This window comes from Mesocricetus auratus, unplaced genomic scaffold, assembly GCF_017639785.1.
Source record: "Mesocricetus auratus isolate SY011 unplaced genomic scaffold, BCM_Maur_2.0 Super-Scaffold_100025, whole genome shotgun sequence".
Classification (NCBI taxonomy): domain Eukaryota; kingdom Metazoa; phylum Chordata; class Mammalia; order Rodentia; family Cricetidae; genus Mesocricetus; species Mesocricetus auratus.
In genome coordinates this window covers 1,530,228-1,553,582 of record NW_024429206.1, presented here as the reverse complement: position 1 = coordinate 1,553,582, position 23,355 = coordinate 1,530,228, and the positions used below count along the sequence as shown (strand labels likewise).

General features: G+C 42.6%; 1 pseudogene; it reads left to right on the top strand.

Annotated features, from left to right (window-relative positions):
* The first annotated feature begins 17,327 nt into the window (after positions 1-17,327).
* LOC106022436 lies at positions 17,328-22,581 on the top strand (annotated as a pseudogene).
* Positions 22,582-23,355: the final 774 nt, after the last annotated feature.

Here is a 23,355-nt window from a genome sequence, read left to right as displayed (position 1 = left end):
ATTTCCCCAGGGAGGGTGAGGTCCTCCATGGGTTGTCCATAGTCATTTCATCCAGGGCAGGGCCTAGACCCTCCCCCATTGTTTGTTTATGTGGTGGATTACATTGATAGATTTTCTAATGTTGAACCATCCCTGCATTCCTGGGATCATGGTGGATGATTTTTCTGATGTGTTCTTGAATCTGATTTGCTAGTATTTTATTGAGTATTTTTGCAGCAATGTTCATGAGGAAAATTGGTCTATTGTTCTCTTTCTTAGTTGTGTCTTTGTGTGGCTCGGGTACCAAGGTAATTGTAGCCTCGTAAAAAGAGTTTCTTTCACAGTGGGCCTCCCGCTTCTATTGTGTGGAATTAGCTCTTCTTTGAATTTCTGGTAAAATTCTGCACTGAAACCATCTGGCCCTGGTCTTTTTTTGGTTGGGAGATTTTGATGACTGGTTCTATTTTGTTAAGTGTGTTAGGTCTGTTTATATTGTTTATCTGTTCTTGATTTAGTTTTGGCAAGTGATATCTATCCAGGAAATTGTCCATTTCCTTTAAATTTTCGAATTTTGTGGAGTATAGGTTTTCAAAGTATGCCCTGATGATTCTCTGTATTTTCTCAGTGTCTGTTGTTATGTCTCCTTTTTCATTTCTGATTTTGTTAATTAGCATGCTTTCTCTCTGTCTTTTGATTAGTTTGGACAAAGGTTTGTCTATCTTGTTGACCTTCTCAAAGAACCAACTCTTTGTTTCATTGATTCTTTGCAATGTTTTCCTGGTTTCTACTTGATTGATTTCAGCCCTCAATTTGATGATTTCTTGGCATCTACTCCTCCTGGGGGAGTTTGCTTCTTTTTGTTCTAACTCATTCAGTTGTGCTATTAATTCTCTAGTGTGACTGTTCTCCAGTTTCTTCAAGTGGGCACTTAGTGCTATGAACTTTCCTCTCAGCACTGCTTTCAAAGTGTCCCATAAGCTTGCATACATTTTGTCTTCATCCTCATTGAATTCCAGGAAGACTTTAATTTCTTTTTCTATTTCTCCTTTTTCCCAGGGATGGTGCAATTGTGCATTGTTCAATTTCCATGAGTTTGTAGGTTTTCTACGATTTGTGTTATTGTTGAATTCTAATTTTAACGCATGGTGGTCTGATAAGATACAGGGAGAAATTCCAAATTTTTGTATCTGTGAAGGTTTGCTATGTTTCCTATTATGTGGTCGATTTTAGAGAAGGTTCCATGTGGTGCCGAGAAGAAGATATATCCATTTGTGTTTGTGTGGAATATACTATAGATGTCTGTTAAACCCAGTTGGGTCATAACTTCTTTTAGTTCTTTTGTTTCTTTGTTAAGTTTCTGTCTGGAGGTCCTGTCTAGCGGTGAGAGCAGAGTGTTGAAGTCTCCTACTACTAGTGTGTGAGATTTTATGTGCGATTTGGGCTTTAGTAATGTTTTATTCACGAATGTGGTTGCCTTTGCATTTGGGGCATAGATGTTCAAAATTGAGACTTCATCTTGATGGACTTTTCCTTTGGTGAATATGAAATGTTCTTCTTCATCTTTTTTGATTGGTTTTAATTTGAAGTCTAATTTGTTAGATATTAGGATTGGTACACCAGCTTGTTTCTTGGGTCTGCTTGATTGGAAGATCTTTTCCCAACCTTTTACTCTGAGGTAACCTCTGCCTTTGACGTTGATATGTGTTCCCTGTATGCAGTAGAAGGTTGGGTTCTGTCTTTGTATCCATTCTGCTAGTCTGTGTCATTTTTTGGTCAAGTTGAGACCGTTGACATTGAGGGATATTAATGACCATTGATTGATGATTCTTGTTTGTGCTTGATTTATTGTTAGTGGTGTTATTGATTGTAGATTCTCCTCCCTTTTTTTGGTTCTTGGTAAAGTGGGATTATCTATTGCCTATGTCTTTGTGAGTGTAGTTATCTTCGATGGGTCTAGGTCTTTCTTCTAGCACATTCTCTAGAGCTGGATTCATGGATATGTATTTTTTAAATATGGCTTTGCCATGGGATATTTTGTTTTATCCGTCTATGGTAATTGAAAGCTTGGCTGGATATAGTAATCTGGGCTGGCATCCTTGTTCCCTTAGTGTTTGTAGGACATCTGTCCAGGATCTTCTGGCTTTCACCATTGAGAAGTTGGGTGTAATTCCGATAGGTCTACTTGTATATGTTAGTTGGCTTGTTTTTTTTGTTGCTATTAATATTTTCTCTTTATTCTGTAGGTTTGATGTTTTGATTATTATTTGGTGAGGTGACTTCTTTTTCTGGTCCAGCCTATTTGGTGTTCTGTAAGATTCTCGTATTTTTGTAGGCATATCCTTCTTTAGGTTAGGGAAATTTTCTTCTATGATTTTGTTGAATATGTTTTCTGTACCTTTGAGCTGTATTTCTTCGCCGCCTTCTATACCTATTATTCTCAGGTTTGGCTTCTTCACGGTGTCCTATATTTCCTGAATATTTTGTGTTAATGATTTGTTGGTTTTGAGATTTTCTTTGGTTGATGACTGTATATCCTCTAATGAGTCCTCAACACCGGAGATTCTCTCTTCTATCTCTTGTATTGTATCAGTGATACTTGCATCTGTAGTTCCTGATTGTTTACCCAGCTTTTCTATTTCCAGCATCCCTTCATTCTGTGTTTTCTTTATTTTTTTCTATTTCAGCTTTCAATCCTTCAACTGTTTGAGTTGTTTAGTTCATTTGTTTGGTTGTTTTCTCTTGGTACTCTTTAGATTCTATAAGAGCTTTGTTTATTTTTACAGTTTTTTGGTTCGTCTTTTCCTCCATTTTATGCATTTTTTGTTTGTTTTTTCTTCTATTTCTTTAAGGGATTTCCTCATTTCCTCTTTGAGGGTCTCTATCATTTTCATAAATAATTTTTAAGGTCTGTCTCTTCTGCTTCATCTATATTGTGCTTTTCAGGTCTTGATGTCGTTGGATCTCTATAGTCTGGTGAAGTCATGTTGGACTTTCTATTACTGAGTGAGCTCTTATCCTGTCTTCTTCCCATCTTTTCTTCCAGTGGGTGCAAGTGGGGTCTTTCTGTTTCCACTGGTCTCCTTTTTTGCTGAAGCTGATCTGGGGATGCTGGAGGGTGGGGTCTGGATGGACTGATGCCTTTCCTGTGTGGGCCAGTCCTCTGGATGCCAGAAGTGTGCCCCGGAAGATTGAGCGAGTGGGTGATGGGAGGCGGCGGTGGGGTGGGTGGTCCTAGGGTGATCCAAACCCACCTTAACCTGGGGATGCTGGAGGGTGGGGTCTGGAAGGACTGATGCCTTTCCTGTGTGGGAGGGTACTCTGTTTGCCAGGAGCTGTCCCCAGAAGATTGAGGGAGTGGGTGATGGGTAGAGGAGTATTCCCAGAAGGACTCAAGATCACCTGATGCTGGGGATGCCAGAGGGTGGAGTCTGGAAGGTCTTATGCCTATACTGTGTGGCAGATCCTCTGGATGTCAGGAGTGGGTCCTCAGAAGATTGAGGGAGTGGGTGATGGGTAGAGGAGTATTCCCAGAAGGACTCAAGATCACCTGATGCTGGGGATTCCAGAGGGTGGAGTCTGGAAGGTCTTATGCCTATACTGTGTGGCAGATCCTCTGGATGTCAGGAGTGGGTCCTCAGAAGATTGAGGGAGTGGGTGATGGGTGGCAGGAGGGTGGTCCCAAGAGGATCCAAGCTCACCTGAACCTGGGGATGCTGGAGGGTGGGGGTCTGGAAGGACTGCTGCTTTTCCTGTGTGGGTGGGTACTTTGGATGCCAGGAGCAGCCCTGGAAGATTGAGGGAGTGGGTGATTTGTGGCAGGAGGGTGGTTCCAGGAGGACTAAAGTTCACCTGAACCTGGGGACGCTGGAGGGTAGGGTCTGGAAGGTGCCTGTGCCTTTTCATAGGTGAATTGAGACCTTTTATATTAATGGATATTAATGACCAGTGATTGCTAGTTCCTGAGTTTTTTGTTTGTTTGTTGGTGATGGCATTTTGTGTCCTATTCCCTCTTTTGGAATTTGCTTCTGTAAGCTCTTCTGTTACCTGTGTTCTTGTGAATGCAGCTGACTTCATTGGGTTGGTGTGAGGAGAGGGGGAGGGAAGCAAGGGGAACCACAGAAGGAGAGAGGAGGCCTTGTCTGCAAACAAGCTCTCCCATAGAGTCTGAAGTTCAAGGATTAGTCTGGACTAGACAGAGAGTTCCAGGGGTCCATCTGCTGCCAACCTTCCACCAGCCATGTGTGCGCATGTGTGGGATATAGGTGTGACTGTGCCACACTGTACAACCATGCATGTGCATGTTGATGACAGAGTGTAATATCAGGTATCTTTCGTTTGTGACAGTCTCACTGAACTACCAGTTCTCAGGACCTTTTGGTGGGCCTCATCCCATGCTAGGGTTAGAGGCTCTCATGGATTTGTTTTTATGTGGATGCTGGAGATTCAAACTCAGGTTCTCAGGTTTGCAGAATGAGAGCCAGACCTACCACACTGCCCTGGTTTTTGGTCATTTAAATGCTCATAGCATTGTTGACTTGTCTGATCAAATGTTTTCTAAATCAGAGATTTTTCTCACTGCAGAATGAAAGGGTTTCTGTAGTCAGCATTGTTGACTTGTCTGATCAAATGTTTTCTAAATCAGAGATTTTTCTCACTACAGAGTAGAAGGGTTTCTGTCATCAGTCTTTGTGGCCAGTTGTCAGCAGCTGCAGTCAGAAGTCTGTCTCAATGAGCACAAGTCTTAGATTTGTTTACAAATGACCAATAGTGCTTTTTGGGTTTTTCCCTCCCTTCATTCCTTTGTCCCTTTTTTCCTCCCTCCCTTCCTCTTTTTAAGATTTTTTTCTTTGTTTTATGTACATGAATATTTCCAGTAAATATCAGTGTGTCATGTTCAGTATAACTCCTTTGGAGGCCAGAAGAGTGAATCAGATCCCCTGGAGCCAGAGTTATCTTGAGGGTTCTGGGAGTTGAAACCTGGTCCTCCATGAGATCAGAAAGAGCCCTTTACCACTGAGCCAATTCTTCAACTTGTTGTTCACACTCAGTCCAGTTACTTTCACAATGCGTTCTGTTAGTTGGACTGACCCTAAGTCCTACAGCCCTTCTATTACAGTACAACCAGGACAGGGAGCCAGATCTCCTTGCATGCATGCAAGTGTGCACGTGTGTGCATGATTCACGTGTATTTCCTATGCAAATTAGCAATGAGCACTGAGGGAAGGGGCAGGAACAAGCAGTTTTGGAACAAGATGGCACCTGTGGTAACTGGGAGTCTGACACCCACTGTTGCTTGTGGTGGTGCTGCTGCTGTTTGTGAGCCTTGAAGGCTGACTCCAGTGTAGAGATCTGGTGTCTTCCTAAGTCCAAAGTAGTAAGTGCAGAACACAAACGCATCCTGACAATGCCATAGGAAGTCAGTTGCCTGCATCTCCACAGCACACAGGAGTACAGGCCCATCAAAAGAACTGGGGTGATAAAGGCATTACAGCAGATGTGCCATTAGTTTCCTGTGCCTGATGCATGTGACTGTCCCCTGTTAATGAAGTCTTGCTTGTCCTGTGTACTCTGTTTCAAGACAACTGCATCTCCCTCTAACCTCTAATTAATTAATTGTGTCAGGACCCATGAAAAGGAGTCCATTCCATCTTGCCTTAAGTTCAGAGAGCTCAAATCTGTCTTACTGTCCATAAGACATTAGTTTGGTGACTACAGGATGTTTTGGCCTTGATGGTGTACATCTCTTATCAAAATAACAATATTCTTGGGTCCATGTGCGTTTACTCTAGACCTGAAGGCCAGATGGCAGGTGTGACTACCAAACAGCCTGTGAGTTTTTTTCTCAGTTTCAGGAGATCCCATTTATTAATGTTGATCTCAATGTGTGTGCTACTGTTGTTATGTTCAGGAAGCACTCTCCTGTACCAATTTGTTCAAGGGTACCTCCCACTTTCTCTTGTAAGAGGTTCAGTGTGACTGGATTTATGCTGAGGTCTTTGATTCATTTGGATTCCAGTTTTGTGCATGGTGATAGATATAGATCTATCTGCAATCTTCTACATGTCTGCATCCGGTTATGACAGCACCATTTGTTGAAGATGCTTTCTCTTTTCCATTGTGTACCTTTAGCTTCTTTGTCAAAGATCAGATGTTCATAGTTGTGTGGGTTAGTATCAGGGGTTTCAATTCAATTCCATTTGTCTACCTATCTACTTTTGTGTCAATACCAAGCAGTTTTCAGGACTATGGTTCTATAATATGTCTTGAAGCCAGGGATGGTGATGCCTCCAGAAGTTGCTTTATTGTACAGGGTATCCTAGGTTTTTTGTTTTTCCATATAAAGTTGAGAATTGATCTTTCAATATCTGTTATGAATTGTGTTGCGATTTTGGTGGGAGTTGCATTGAACCTGTAGATGGCTTTTGGAAAAATTGACATTTTTATTATGTTTATACTACCTATCCAAGAGCACGGGAGATCTTTCCATTTTCTGGCATCTTCTTTAATTTCTTTCTTTAAAGTCTCAAAATTCTTACTATACAGTTCTTTCACTTGTTTGGTTAGCGTTACTCCATGATATTTTATGTTGTTTGTGGTTATTGTAAAGTGTGATGTTTCTCTGATTTCTTTCTCAACCAATTTATGTTCTGTATATAGAAGGGATACTGTTTTTTTAGTTAGTTGTGTATCCTGCCACATTGCCGAAGGTGTTTTTCAGCTGTAGGAGTTCCCTGGTAGAACTCTTTGGGTCACTTATGTAAACTGTCATATCATGTGCAAATAGTGAAAGTTTGACTTCTTCCTTTTCAATGTGTATCCCCTTGATCTCCTTTTGTTGTCTTATTGCTCTAGCTAGAGCATCAAGTACAATATTGAAGAGATATGGAAAGAATGGGAGGCCTTGTCTTGTTCTTGATTTTAGAGGAATTGGGTTGAGTTTCTCTCGTTTTAGCTTAATGTTGGCTGTTGGTTTGCTGTATACAGCTTTTATTATATTTAGATATGTTCTTATTATTATTGCTGATCTATCCAAGATCTTTATCATGAAGGGGTGCTGGATTTTGTGAAAAGCCTTTTCTGCATGGACGGAGGTGATCATGTGGTTTTTCTTTTTCAGTTTGTTTATATGGTGGATCAATCACAGTGATGTATTTTTGAATATTCACCCATCCCTGCATCCCTGGGATGAAGCCTACTTGATCATGGTGGATGATTTTTCTGATGTGTTCCTGGAATCGATTTGCCTGTATTTTGTTGAATATTTTTGCATTGTTTGATGGGGGAAGTCCTTCTGTATATATGTTGTCTTATTGGTTGATTTAATAAAGCACTGTTGGCCAATAGGGAAGCAAGATAGGTGGTACTAGAGGTCAAGGAAGATTCTGGGAAACAGAGGCACATTCAGTGATAATGTGGGACACCAGAGGAGTAAGAGGTCCGGACATTTTCTCTGGTAAGAGAAGACAGTGGAAATGCTCAGATTAGCAGTTATGGGTTATTTATTAAGTCAGAGCTAGCTGATACGAAACCAATTAAATGGCCAACAACTTCATAATTTATTTTTATTTTTAAATTTAAATTAGAAACAAGGTTGCTTCACATGTCACTTCCAGGTCCCTCTCCCTTTCCCTCCCCATCCTCCCATGCCCACCCACCAACCAATGCAATATCCTCTCATTTCCCCAGGTAGGGTTAGGCCCTCCATGAGGGTGTCCATAGTCTCTCATTTAAATCAATTGCAGGGCCTAGACCCTCCACCAAGTGTTCAGGTTGAGAGTGAATCTCTTATTGTTGGATGGGTACCCAAAGTCCATTTATATACCCAGGATGAATACTGATCTACTACCCAAGGCTCATTAGATTACCTAGGCCTCCTCACTGACACCCACATTCAGGGGGTTTTGATCAGACCCATGCTGGATTCCCAGGCATCAATCTGGGATTCAAGAGCTAACCCTTGTCAGGTCAGCTGTTTTTGGGGGTTAAACCAGCCCAGTCTTAACCCCTTTGCTCATCAGTCCTCCCTCTCTGTCACTGGATTTCTTGAGTTCAGCTCAGTGCTTATCCGTGGGAGTCTGCCTCTTCTTCCATCAGCCACTGAATGAAGGTTCTGTTTCCCAGACTCTCTGGCCATGGGATTGTAGGCTGGCACTCCCCAGATCCATGTCTAAAATCCATATATGAGAGAGTATATGCCATGTTTATCTTTTTGTGACTGGGTTACCTCGCTCAGGATGGTTTCTTCTAGTGCCATCCATTTGCCTGCAAATTTCAGGATTCCATTGCTTTTTTTCTGCTGAATATTATTCCATTGTGTAAATGTACCACATTTTATCTATCCACTCTTCAGTTGAGGGGCATCTAGGTTGCTTCCAAGTTCTGGTTATTACAAATAATGCTGCTATGAACATAGTGGAACAGATGTCCTTGCTGTATGAATGTGAATCTTTTGGGTAGATGCCTAAGAGTGGGGTTGTTGGGTCTTGTGGTAGGTTTATTCTCATTATACTGAGGAATCTCCATACTGATTTCCAAAGTGGCTGTACAAGTTGGCACTCCCACCAGCAGTGGAGGAGTGTTCCCCTTTCACCACAACCTCTTCAGCATTAATTGTCCTTGGTGTTTTTGTTTTGAGCCATTCTGACAGGAGCAAGATGATAACTCAGAGTTGTTTTGATTTGCATTTCCCGGATGGCTAAGGATGTTGAGCACTTTCTCAAGTGCCTCTCAGCCATTTTAGACTCCTCTATTGAAAATTCTCTATTTAGTTCTGCAGCCCACTTTTTAATTGGATACTTTGGTGTTTTGGATACTTGCTTCTTGAGTTCTTTGTAAATTTTGGAGATCAGCCCTCTGTCAGATGTGGGGTTAGTGAAGATCTTTTCCTATTCTGTTGGCTTTCTTTGTGTCTTGCTTACTGTGTCCTTTGCCTTACAGTAGCTTCTCAGTTTCAGGAGGTCCCATATATTAATTGGTGATCTCATTGTCTGTGCTACTGGTGTTATGTTCAGGAAGCTGTCTCCTGTACCAATTCCTTCAAGGGTACTACCCACTTTCTCTTCTAAGAGGTTCAGTGTGGCTGGATTTATGTTGAGGTCTTTGATTCATTTTGACTGAAGTTTTGTGCATGGCGATAAACATGGATCAATCTGCATTCTTCTATATGCCAGCCTCCAGTTATGCCAGCACCATTTGTTGAAGATGCTTTCTTTTTTCCATTGTATATTTTTAGCTTCTTTGTCAAGGATCAGATATTCATACATGTGTGGGTTAATATCAGGGTTTTCAATTCGATTCCATTGGTCTACCTGTCTATTTTTGTGCCAATACCAAGCTGTTTTGAGGACTATAGCTGTATAATGTAGCTTGAAGTCAGGGATGGTGATGCCTCCAGACGTTGCCTTGCTGAACAGGGTTGTTTTGGCTATCCTGGTTCTTTTGTTTTTCCATACAAAATTGATTATTGTTCTTTCAAGGTTTGTGAAGAATTGTGCTGGTATTTTAATGGGGATTGCATTGAATCTGTAGATTGCTTTTGGCAGGATTGCCATTTTTACTACATTGATCCTATCTATCCAAGAGCATGGGAGATCTTTCCACCTTCTGGTGTCTTCTTTAATTTCTTTCTTTAAAGATTCAAAGTTCTTCTGATACAGGTCTTTCACTTGTTTGGTTAGTATTATTCCAAGGTATTTTAAGTTCTTTGTGGGTATTGTAAAGGGTGATGTTTCTCTGATTTCTTTCTCAGCCCTTTTATAATTTTTATATAGTAGGGCTACTGATTTTTTGAGTTGATCTTGTATCCTGCTACTTTGCTGAAAGTATTTATCAGCTGCAGGAGTTCCCTGGTAGAGTTTTTTGAGTCACTTATGTAAACTACCTTATCGTCTGCTTATATTGAAAGTTTGACCTCTTCCTTTCCAATTTGTATTCCCTTGATCTCCTTTTGTTGTCATATTTCTATATCTGGAACTTCAAATACAATATTGAGGAGACATGCAGAGACTGGACAGCCTTGTCGTGTTCCTGACCTCAGTGGAATTACGTTGAGATTCTGTCCATTTAGTTTGATTTTGGCTGTTGGTTTGCTGTATACAGCTTTTATTATGTTGAGGTTAGTTACTCTTATCCCAGATATCTCTAAGACCTTTATCATGAAGTGGTGTTGGATTTTGTCAAAGGCTTTATCTGCATCCAATGAGATGATCATGTGATTTTTTCTTTCTCAGCTTGTTTATATGGTGGATTACATTGATGGATATTAAATGTTGAAGAAACCCTTTATGCCTGAGATGAAGCCTACTTGATCATGGTGGATGAGTTTTCTGATATGTTCTTGGATCCGATTTGCAAGTATTTTTTGTTTTTAGAGAACACTTTCAAATTTATTTTATGAGGTCAGCATCACCTTAAATACAAAGTCCAAATAAGGTAACATAACAATACCAAACCAATGTCACTGATGAGTGCAATGCTAAGAACTTCAGCCCGATGCTGGTCAGTAGAATCTAGCACCACATTAAAATCATAATATACCAGGGGCAAATTTAACTGATCCTGGGGCTAAGAGCTCATTCAGCATATGAAAAATCCATAACTGCAGTACTCACAATGAGAAAATAAGGAAAAAAATCATAGGTTAGTCTCATAAGACTTAGATAGAAATGCTAATTCTATCTAATGTTCAAAACCCCGACAGATTTTAGTGATAAATCCACAGATACACATTGAGCTGATTTTTCCAGCAAGAGTTCCAAGAATATATAATGGAAATAGAATTTTGCTTTAACAAATGGTACTAGAAGAAAATGAATATCCACATCCAGTAGAAGAGAACTGTAACCTTACCTCACACCAGCCACAAAATACAATGTGGAGTTAAATATGAAGACGTGAAACTGTAAAACCTCCAGAGAAAAAGCTCTAGAACTCCTAGAAACAGGAGGAAGTTCATTGATAACAACTCAGACTTTCTGAATTTGATACCAAAAGCATATGTGGCAAAACAAAAAAAAGAATAAGCAAGAATAAATCAAAGTATAAACCTTCTGCCTATCAAACGATAATGGAGTGAGAAGACAGCCAGTGCGACAGTAGAATATATGCGAATGATATGTACCTGAGATGCTATTCATCTCCAAGGAAACTAAAAATCTAGACACTAACATCAGGGAATTAATAACACAGGCACTAAATGGACAAGGGCCTTGTACTAACATTTCTTTAAAGAAGGCATCCAAAAGAAGAGGCATAGGAAAATATACTGAATGTCATTACTCATTTGTGAAATATCGGTCAGAATCACAATGACTATCCCTCCATTCCTGTTAGAATGTATACTTTACAGATTTGAAGAAAACTAATATTGGCAGGCGATGGGGGAATTGGGAGTCTTTTTTTTTAAAATTTTATTTTCCAGTTTAAATTTGGATAAGAAACAAGGTTGCTTCACAAGTCAGTTCCAGGTCCCTCTCCCATTCCCTCCCCTCCTCCCGAGCCCTCCCCCCCCCCCCGTTATACCCTCATTTCCCCAGGGAGGGTGAGGCCCTCCATGAGGGTGTGCATAGTCTGTCATTTCATATAGGGCAGGGCCTAGACCCTTCCCCAAGAGTTCGGGTGAGAGTGCACCTCACATTGTTCTATGGGAGTCCAAAGTCCGTGTGTATACTTGGGATGGGTACTGATCTGCTGCCCAAGGCTCAATAGATTCCCTAGGCCTCCTCACTGACACCCAGATTCAGGGGGGTCTTGATCAGTCCCATGCTGGATTCCCAGGCTGATGCCTGGGATTCAAGAGTTAACCTTTGGCCAGCTGTTTCTGGGGGTTAAACCAGCCCAGTCTTAATCCCTTTGATCATCAGTCCTCCCTCTCTGTTACTGGCTTTCTTGAGTTCAGCTCAGTACTTAACCAAGGGAGTCTGCCTCTTCTTCGATCAGCCACTAAATAAAGTTTCTGTTTCCCAGACTCTCTGGCCATAGGATTGAAGGCTGGCACTCCCCAGATCTATGTCTAAAATCCATATATGAGAGAGTACATGCCATGTTTTTGCTTTTGTGACTGGGTTACCTCACTCAGGATGGTTTCTTCTAGTGTCATCCATTTGCCTGCGAATCTCATGATTCCATTATTTTTTTCTGCTGAATAGTACTCCATTGTGTAGATGTACCACATTTTCTCTATCCACTCTTCAGGTGAGGGACATCTAGGTTGCTTCCAAGTTCTGGCAATTACAAATAAAGCTGCTATGAACATAGTGGAACAGACATCTTTGTTGTATGAATGGGCATCTTTTGGATATATGCCTAAGAGTGGAGTTGCTGGGTCTTGTGGTAGGTTTATTCCCATTTTTCTGAGGAATCTCCACACTGATTTCCAAAGTGGCTGAACCAGTTGGCACTCCCACCAGCAATGGAGGAGTGTCCCCCTTTCACCACATCCTCTCCAGCATAAATTGTCATTGGTGTTTTTGATTTTAGCCATTCTGACAGGAGTGAGATGGTATCTGAGAGTTGTTTTGATTTGCATTTCCCGGATGGCTAAGGATGTTGAGCACTTTCTCAAGTGCCTCTCAGCCATTTTAGACTCCTCTATTGAAAACTCTCTATTTAGTTCTGCAGCCCACTTTTTAATAGGGTCCTTTGGTGTTTTGGAGACTTGCTTCTTGAGTTCTTTGTAAATTTTGGAGATCAACCCTCTGTCAGATGTGGGATTAGTGAATATTTTTTCCCAATCTGTTGGCTTTCTTTTTGTCTTGCTGACTGTGTCCTTTGCTTTACAGAAGCTTCTCAGTTTCAGTAGGTCCCATTTATTAATTGTTGATCTCACTGTCTGTGCTACTGGTGTTATATTCAGGAAGCTGTCTCCTGTACCAATTCGTTCAAGGGTACCACCCACTTTCTCTTCTAAGAGGTTCAGTGTGGCTGGATTTATGTTGAGGTCTTTGATCCATTTGGACTTAAGTTTTGTGCATGGCGATAAACATGGATCGATCCGCATTCTTCTACATGCCAGTCTCCAATTATGCCAGCACCATTTGTTGAAGATGCTTTCTTTATTCCATTGTATATTTTTAGCTTCTTTGTCAAAGATCAGATGTTCGTACGTGTGTGGGTTAATACCCGGATTTTCAATTCGATTCCATTGGTCTACCTGTCTATTTTTGTGCCAATACCAAGCTGTTTTCAGGACTATAGCTCTATAATAGAGCTTGAGGTCAGGGATGGTGATGCCTCCGGATGTTGCCTTGTTGAACAGGGTTGTTTTGGCTATCCTGGGTCTTTTGTTTTTCCATACAAAATTGATTATTGTTCTTTCAAGGTCTGTGAAGAATTGTGCTGGGATTTTAATGGGGATTGCATTGAATCTGTAGATTGCTTTTGGCAGGATTGCCATTTTTACTACATTGATCCTACCTATCCAAGAGCATGGGAGATCTTTCCATTTTCTGAGGGCTTCTTTAATTTCTTTCTTTAAAGATTCAAAGTTCTTACGATACAGGTCTTTCACTTGTTTGGTTAGCGTTACCCCAAGGTATTTTATGTTGTTCGTGGCAATTGTAAAGGGTGATGTTTCTCTGATTTCTCTTTCAGCCCTTTTATCATCTGTATATAGTAGGGCTACTGATTTTCTTGAGTTGATCTTGTAGCCTGCCACTTTGCTGAAGGTGTTAATCAGCTGTAAGAGTTCCCTGGTAGAGTTCTTTGGGTCATTGATGTAAACTATCATATCGTCTGCAAACAGTGAAAGTTTGACCTCTTCCTTCCCAATTTGTATCCCCTTGATCCCCCTTTGTTGTCGTATGGCAATAGCTAGAACTTCAAGTACCATGTTGAAAAGGTATGGAGAGAGTGGACAGCCTTGTTTTGTTCCTGATTTTAGAGGAATTGAGTTGAGTTTCTGTCCATTTAGTTTGATGTTGGCTGTTGGTTTACTGTATATAGCTTTTATTATGTTTAAGTATGTCCCTGTTATCCCAGATCTCTCCAAGACCTTTATCATGAAGGGGTGTTGGATTTTGTCAAAGGCTTTTTCAGCATCAAGTGAGATGATCATGTGATTTTTGTTTTTCAGCTTGTTTATGTGGTGGATTACGTTGATGGATTTTCGTATGTTGAACCATTCCTGCATCCCTGGATTGAAACCTACTTGATCGTGGTGAATGATTGTTTTGATGTGTTCTTGGATCCGATTTGCTAGTATTTTATTGAGTATTTTTGCATCAATGTTCATGAGGGATATTGGTCTGAAGTTCTCTTTCTTAGTTGTGTCTTTGTGTGGCTTGGGGATCAAGGTTATTGAAGCCTCGTAGAAAGAGTTTGGCAAAGACCTTTCTGCTTCTACTGTGTAGAATACTTTGAGAAGGATTGGTATAAGCTGTTCTTTGAATTTCTAGTAGAATTCTGCACTGAGGCCATCTGACCCTGACCTTTTTTTGGTTGGGAGAATTTTGATAACTGTTTGTATTTCCGTAGAGGTTATAGGTCTATTTAAAATGGGAATCTGTTCCTGATTTAATTTTGGCAAGTGATATCTTTCCAGCAAATTGTTAATTTCCTTTAGATTTTCAAATTATGTGGAGTACAGGTTTTCAAAGTATGCCCTGATTATTCTTTGAATATCCTCAGTGTCCATTGTTATATCCCTCTTTTCATTTCTGATTTTGTTAATTTACATGTTCACACTCTGTTGTTTGGTACGTTTGCATAAAGGTTTGTCTATCTTGTTGATTTTCTCAAAGAACCAACTCTTTGTTACATTGATTCTTGTATTGTTTTCCGAGTCTCTGCTGTATTGATTTCAGCCCTTAATTGGATTATTTCTTGGTGTCTACTCCTTCTGGGTTAATATGCTCCTTTGTGTTCTAGAACTTTCAGTTGTGCTGTTAATTCTCTAGTGTAACTATTCTCCAGTTTCTTCATGTGGGCACTTAGGGCTAGGAACTTCCTTCGTAGCACTGCTTTCAAAGTGTCCCATAAGTTTGTGTATGTTGTGTCATCATTCTCATTGAATTCTAGGAAGTCTTTAATTTCTTTTTTATTTTTTCATTGACTCAGGAATGGTGCAATTGTGCATTATTCAACTTCCATGAGTATGTACGGTTTCTGAAATTTGTGTTGCTGTTGAATTCTAATTTTAACGTATGGTGGTCAGATAAGCTGCATGGAGTTATTCCAATTTTTTTGTACCTGTTGAGAATTGATATGTTGCCAAGTATGTGGTTGATTTTTGTGAAGGTTCATGTGGTGAATGAAGAAGACATATTCTTTTTTATTTGGTTGGAATTTTCTATAGATGTCTGTTAATCCCAATTGGGTCATAACTTCTATTGTTCCTTTGTTTCTTTGTTAAGTTTCTGTCTGTTAGTCCTGTCTAGAGGTGAGAGTGTGGTGTTGAAGTCTCCCACTATAAGTGTATGGGGCTTTATATGTGATTTGAATTTTAGTAACGTTTCTTTTATGAACATGGGTGCCTTTGTATGCAGGGCATAGATGTTCAAAATTGAAACTTAATCTTGGTAGATTTTTCCTGTGATGAGTATGAAGTGCCCCATTTCATCTGTTTTGATTGATTTTGTTTTAAAATCTAATTTGTTATTTGTTAGGATTGCTACCCCCGCTTGTCTCTTTTGTCCATTTGATTGCAAAATCTTTTCCCAACTCTTAACTCTGAGGTAATGTCTTGTCTTTGAGGCTGAGGTGTGTTTCTTGTATGCAGCAGAAGGATGGGTTCTGTCTTCGAATCCATTCTGTTAACCTGTTTCTCTTTATGGGAGTGTTAAGACCATTAATATTGAGGGATATTAATGACCATTGATTGCTCATTCTTGTTTTTTTGGAATAGTTGTTGTTGTTGAAATTATATGTGGATTTCCACCTCTTTTGTTTTGGCTGTTGGTAAAGTGGAATTATCTATTGCCTATGTTTTTCTGGTTGTAGTCAACTCACTTGGGTTGGGTTTTTTCCTTCCAGAACATTCTGTAAGGCTGGGTTTTTGATACAGATTGTTTAAATCTGGTTTTGTCATGACATATCTGTTTTCTCCATCTATAGCGATTGAAAGCTTTCCTGGCTATAGTGGTCTGGGCTGGCATCCCTAGTCTCTTAGTGTTGGTAGAATATGTATCCAGGACTTTCAGGCTTTCAGAGTTTCCATGGAGAAAGCAGGTGGAGTCAAGAGGGTCCCTTGTACCTGGATCTCTGTCCCCTTTGGGTTTCCGTTTAATTTTCCAAGGTTCCTAGGCACAGCCAGGGAAAGAATACCTCAGCATACCAAGCAGACTAAGTCAACAGGAACTTCTCCTAAGGAAACAACATGCTGATTTTCACTATTATGGGTATCATGTCCCCTTCTTCCCTTCTGAGATCTCTAGCATTGTCTGAGTATCTCATCACTTAGGTTAGGTCTCCCCACAAATATTCCCATGGTATCCCCAAACCTCGAATGGGAGGACCAATTGTGAAGGACAGTGCGTCCTCCACCACTTTACTTTCCTTCAGGAACATCAGCTTCATAGATAAGTTCCTACCCTTCAGCTGATCAGCATGCATCATACTCCTGCTGATTACAGTTCTTTGCGGTGTTCATCAGTTTCCTGTGAGAAGATTTCTCTGGTCATACACAGATTAGGAGTTGACAAATTACTTCCATGCAGGGTCTGAGCTGTAGGAATAAACAGAACCTTCTCTGCAGTGTTTTGTAGGCTCCACTAGAGGGCAGACATAGAGTTTTCCAGGTTACTCACATTCACCTAGTGTCTAAGAGGGCAGTCACTCTCCTGGATTGTTTCCTCCCAATAAATGTATGAGGTTGGGTGAGACCTTCTTTGGTGGGAGCAGAGATGACCCTGGGCAGAGCAGAGTGAGCAGGGATGTAACATTTTTTTTATTGCTGTGGAAACCTTCCTTGGGAAAGCAAAGTTGTTTACACTCGGCTCTCTAGTGCACTGGAGGTGAACTCTAACAACTTTGCCATGGAAGCCTGCTCCTGCAGGAGCAGAGCTGATACACTAGGGAAGCCTTTCTCCAAAGCAAGGCTGTATGCTGCTTTGCTTACTCTGAACTGTGGTATTCTTTGGCTTCCTAGTGACAGAATACCTTTCCATCTGAGCTGTAACACTCAGTGTTCTTTGGTTCCCGAGTGCCATAATCCATCCCTATCCATGCCATAAGATTTGTGGAAATGCTTACAGTTTACAACTCAGATGAAGGTATTGAAAAGACCAGCCTAACCCTGAAAGTTCTTTTGTACATGTCTGGTATATTGGTCAGGGCTGTATGAGGTAAAAAAACTCACAGCATGAATCATAGAATGAATTTCTTTGTATACACACATGGTATTTCTGGCGATGATGGTGAAGTCCAAGAATCCAGGAGTTGCTCCGTCCATGAGCCTGGATGTCTCAGCAGTCTTTATTAGAGTCTGTAATGCCAAAACAGTTGGCTCCAATTCCAGTGAAGGAAAGGACTCGTTAGCAAGGTCAGAGCAAGCAGCTAAAGAGGAAAGGCAGGTCAGAAGCCCCAAGTGTCCCTCCATGGAGGGAGGAGCAGCCTCAAATCTGAAGACTGATGAAGGCACACATGGGACACGAGCCCAAGCACTATTTGCCATTCATCTGCTCAGCTCATAAATTTTGTCACACAACCCATAATGTTCCACTTTCCATCAACTCTAGCACAAATCCTCAGGTCTGAGCACTTGCTGGGGGCTTCCCTTCCTTAGGAAGGGTGTGGTGCTGTGAAAGTTCATTCTAGGTATGTCTTCATGCCTGTCTTTTGTTAATCTCCATGTGTTGTGGAGTCCACAACAAGGAACCTAAGATAGGTAGAAGGAAAAAGTATTTTTCCTCCCTATTTATTACTTTTCTTGTAAAACTCTTATTTGTGGACCAAATGATAACAAAAAAGTGTTCTTTTTAAAGAAGTGCTCTCCTCTTCAAAAACACCTAGTAGAGTCATTTTAAAGGTGCTTTAGTCTTCCTTCTAAGGATAATTTGTATGTATCCAAAAAAATTACAGAGAACATTGGACTCAAAATGAATTGTATTTTTGCAACACCCTTTGCTTCAGATCTCTGGTATAAAACAGCTCAGATGCAGAATGCCTTGTAGGGGTTTCGTGTGTATACTGAGCTGTATTTGCTGCAAACACTTTCAGACTGTGTCATCTCCACAGACATCCCTGCTGCCCAGTGTCAATGAGTTCACCTTGCTAAGTGGAAATCTTTGACAGCTATGTCAACTTCACAGTAAAAACCACTGTCTGACTTAGCAGTCAGGAGTTGTGGGCAGAAGGATCATGAATTTGAGGTCAACGTGAGCTATGTAGTGAGACCCTTGCTTGAGAAATATAAAAGGGCAGTTGAAGTCGGTATATGGAATGCTGTGGAAGCTCTTGTATTGGGGTGTTCAGATCCAGGTGAGGAGTCTGGCTTTTTTCTTTGGAGAGCTTGAGATCCTTTGTTTTTCATAGGAGCCATGGTTTTGGACACTGGCATTGTGCTTGGAAGATTACCCACAACAGGTGAGTGGCAAGTGGGCTGTGGAGAATCTTAGCTCTTGTGGTCACAGGAAAAAGAGGCCCAACCCCACTACCTGCATGTATGATGAGGCCCAGCCCTACTTAGCAGCTTGGATGATGAGGCTCCTCCCCTCCTTCCTAACAGAGTGATAAGGTCTGGCCTTTCACATCATTCCTGGGTGCTGAGGGCCCATTCTTTCTAGCATTCTTGGTACTTGAGGCCCTGACTCTCCCAACCTCCCTGGAACTTGAGGCCTGATCATTCTTCAGTGTCCCAGGCAGATGAGTCCTTTCCAACTTCCAAGGGATAAGAACCCCCTTCCCTGTCCCCTAAACTCCTTTGGCTATGATGCTTAGTCTTTTCTGGTCTCCTGGGACTTGAAGCTTTGCTTCAACTTTCTGGACTGCTAAGGCCCACCTCTTGGGGCTTCTCTGTGCATGAGATCCTGTTCTCTGCCTTTGTAATGTGAGGACACTGCACTCCCAATTCTGTTTCTGATTCTTCTGTAAAGGGAGGAAAATAAGACCAGGACCTCCCCCAGACCACTGCTCTGTGTGACCTCCAGCGATGGGGAGTTCATGCTTTGCTCACTTCCTGTTACTCACCTGTCCAGGTTTTGGGCAACCTGAGCGATCCCCATCCCTGTCTTTTCCAGTTAGGAGCCTCCACATGTCATAGTTAATTTGTCCAAACCCTGCTGTAGATCTTGAATGTGGCCCTGTACTGGTGGTACCTCCTGGAGCCGGGCTTCTACATTTCACTGCTAATCACTTTTCCCTTTGACATTAAATGCAAGGTGAGTTATGAACGACATATCCATCTGGGTGTGTGGGCCCCATGGGAGAGATGCTTCCTAATCTGTGGGGAGGGGCCGAAATGGGATGAATTGGTCTTGACATTGTACCCTGAGATGCCCTTGTTACCTGTCAGAAGGTATGGGGTCCAGCAGCCTTATGGATCTCCTGAAGAGGCTTTCTTCCAGGTATGTGGCCCTCTGGTCTTGGAGACTTGTCCCAGTGGTGACCCCCTGCCTTCAGCAGGACTTCAAGAAGCAGGTGGTGCACCACTTTGTGGCCATGGGGCTGATAGCCTTCTTCTACAGCTCCAACTTTCTGTGCATTGGGTTGTCGTATTGCTGCTGCATGTCTTCTCTGACTACATGGTAGAAATGGGATCAGAGGAGGTCCTGCTATAATTGGGCTATCTGATATGACTTCCTCTAATGCTCCCCTCACGCTCTTCCCTCTTTAGTTTCCTTTTGATATAACGTCTGTTCAGTCTTGGTCTCTCTGGGAAAGGAAATCCCCATCCCTGTCTGACTCATTTGTATATAAGACTCTGCCCCTCCTAGGCTTTCAGGGACTATAGGCACCATGCCTCAGTCTCCCTGGAGATGGGCTGTTCTGTCTCTGTCTTGTCTCTGCTCATCTCACATTCTTTGCCGTTCTTAGGTTGTGCTGGAGATATGTCCTTTCCACAGTTCACTTGGCCTCACCCCATAGCTTCCTGTCCCCAAGCTGAGGACCCCCCTCATCTGATCTACCGCTTTCCATGGATTCTTGGTCCTAAGGCTGTTTCTCTTTGCTGCTCTTCCCAGGCTCAACTATAGCCACTTTCGGCGAGTTTGCAATGCTCTCTTCATCATCTTCTCCTTAGTCTTCTTCTACAGTCGCCTCAAATACTTCCACACCCAGCAAGTCCTGAGGGTTAAGGAGATGGGAGGGTGTGTCCAGGATCCATGCAGGCCACCCTCTTGGTGCTGCACCTCAGGAAACTGGAGGAGCTGGCTGAGATTTTCCCAGGAGGCAGAACCAGAGCAGGGCAAATGCAAAGGTGTAGAGGTTAGAGGAGCAGAGACTGAGTGCAGCAGTAGTGCAGTGCACTCCCTGGACAGGAAGAGAGAGGAGGAGGCTGTCTAAGGGCCTGATCACTAAAATTGTCTAGTAAATGTCTTTTGAGATTTGCTGATCCTCTGGAATATGTCCGGAGGTGAAGAGATACCAGAGAGAGACATGCGGATGCCTGAATCGTTCAGATAGGTGGGGGTGAGAAAAAGGATACACAGGCAAGCAAACAGACCACAAGGCACAAGGTAGTGATAGAACTTGAGAGAAAATCAAGCTAGTGTACAGGAAGCAGGCTTGTAGGTAGCTGGCCCTGGATGAGATGAGCCCCTCTTCAGGGATATTTCCATGACAGCTGTTGTACATAGAGAATGAATGGGGTTCAAGAACCATACTGACCATAGAGGAAGATGGTCCAGGTGGAGGGAACAGCATATGCAAAGGCTCCAAGGCTAGACTGTGTTCCAGTGTTGGGAGAAAGGAAATGAGTTCATGTGGTTGAATCACAGAGAAGGATAAGGTGAATGCAGGTAGGTCACCAGGGGAAGTCATGAAGGACCCTATGGGATGTTATCTGAAGGGAGGTGGGAGCCATGGAGGGCTGAGGGCAGATGGTGGGAACCTGGGGCAGGTGGATCAGAGCAGGTGAGAGAAAACCAGAAAGAGACACCACAGGGCTAGGAGAAACTTCAGGAGGCATCAGGAGCCCAGCTGCTTCGTGCTGGTTTTGAGGGGCTTGTGCTCCTTTGTAGACATAAGGGAAGTAGATGGCATGACCGGCTGGGCTTTCTGGAAAGGATGGGGTGTAAACGCTGGAACTGCCAGCTTGTGGTACGGATTTGCTTCAGGAGGCTGGGCAGTGTCATCTGTGGCTAAGGTGTGGATAAAAGCCAATTCCTAGAGTTCTCTAACTTTTGTTGGAGACTGATGGAAAAGTTATGAGAGGGGAAGGCTAGAGTTGTTGTGAAGTTCAGTGGTAAAGATCTCCTAGAGGAGAGGGAGTCAAAGGGAAGAGAGAGAAGGAAGGGGAAAGAAAGAAAGAAAATGGAGAAGATGGAAGGAAAGGTGGTGAAAAAGGATGAGGAAGCAGGAAGAGAAAGATGGAAGGAAAGAAGGAAGCGGGACTTGGTGAAGAAGATGGAGCCGTAGGAGTAGGGGAGGACGCAGGAAGGAGGAAGGAGAGGAGGAGGAAGGGAGATGAGTGCATAGGAAGAGGAGACATTAGGGCACAAGAGGGGTGGGCATTTGGGCTCCTAGAAGTCATAAGAGTCTCAAGGGGGGGTGAAGTAGCCAGGGACAAAGACTGATCAAGGGTGTGTTTGGATTTTTTCTTTTTTGCATATAAAACAACAGCAGGGTTGGATTTGATGGTAAAGGTTGTGTGTTGGAAACAAAGCTGTGACCCTGCAAATACTTGGTATGGGCAGAGCTTGGGCCAGATGGTGGTGGTGCAGGAAAGTGGGTTCAGGCACATTGTCTCTTGACTGCCATCTGGTGGCTCTGAGAGACGAGTATGTTGGTCTCAGGTTGATGTAGAGAGTCATTGTATATCTAGAGACAGATCAGTAAACAGAAAATGTCACCTAGCAGAGACAGTAGGACACTAGGTACTGCCTTGGGGTTTGTGGTACAGAAATGCCAGTTGGCAAATTGTGTGTTCCACTGACTTAGTGTAAGCAGGTCAAGAAAGATATCATCTCAGGATGTGGCACTAGGGAGTTTCAGGAGCAGAGATGGTCCATGCAAGTTCCTAGAATGTGGAGCCACACAGATTGGTGAAACTCCTTCTTGCTTCCTGCCTTAGGGTCATCTACTCCACTCTGTTTGACTCCATTAAGAACTCAGGCCCCTTCTTCGGCTACTATTACTTTAATGTGCTCCTGGTGATACTGCAGATTCTTCATGTGCACTGGTTCTGTCTCATCCTGGGCATGGTCTGCAATTTCTCGAGGAAGGTTCAGGTATGGAGGTCTGGCATGGTCAGCCCCCAATGTCCCTCCTTGGCTCAGTGCTCTTTTCTCTGTTCTGAGCTCTGGAACCATCTGTTTTCACAGATGGCAAAGGACCTTCATAGTGATGCAGAAGAATAAGACTCCAGTGATGAATGGCCAGTTCCTAGAGGTCTTCAATTGAAGAACAGAATGAATGGCTCAAAGGTCTGGGCCAGCCATTGCCAATGGCTCACAGAGCCTGGCAGGTGGTCAACTGACTAATGGGCACACCCAGGCCACCTACAACTGACATTGAGGGGTTGCTTTCAGCATTGTGGTTGTTCAGATGCTGGGTTGGTGACCTTGGGAGACAGGGAGGCCCTCCCCAAGATAGGAAGAGGACTGATGATCTGTTTCCTGTATGTCCCTCCTATCCCTTTATCCCTTTGAGCAACTGGACGGAGCCTGGAGGAGCACTAGACTCTGCATCTGTTCAGAGTCACCATCAGGCTGTAGCCTGGGGGCTGTGGGGAGCCCTGGCTCCAAAGACCAATAAAACTTCAACAGAGATGAATTCTCTGGCTGAGAGCTTTGGTTCCCTTCCCAGTTCTTCCTCTCCATTACTCTGCTGACAGGATTCCTCCCTGCCTTGTTAGGATTTATGTCCATTCCTAACCACATGGCATCATGGTGTAAAGATATTCCCTGCCCCTCAGTCAACACCTTCCATGTTCTCCAGAGTAACTCCTCAGGATGTTGGTATTAGCTGAGAGCTCTGCTTTACAGGAAAAAAGTTATTGTGCTTAGATACAGCTCCTCTGTCTGAGGTTACACACCATTCCTGATCCAAGTCAGAAGGTACAGCAGAAACCCAAACATGTCCTTGTAGTCCCTTGATAAAAGCAGCCTTCAGCCCAACCCTGGGGTCTTTATACTCTCTGGACAGTGGAGACCTATGGGTCAGTGTGAGGTCACTGTTTTTAGATGTGCTATGGGAAAACAACCTCCTCCAAGACGGAGGCTAGGTGACCAGTGTCATTAAACTCAGAAATCAAAGCCACGGGTTCCATTCCTGGTCAGATCA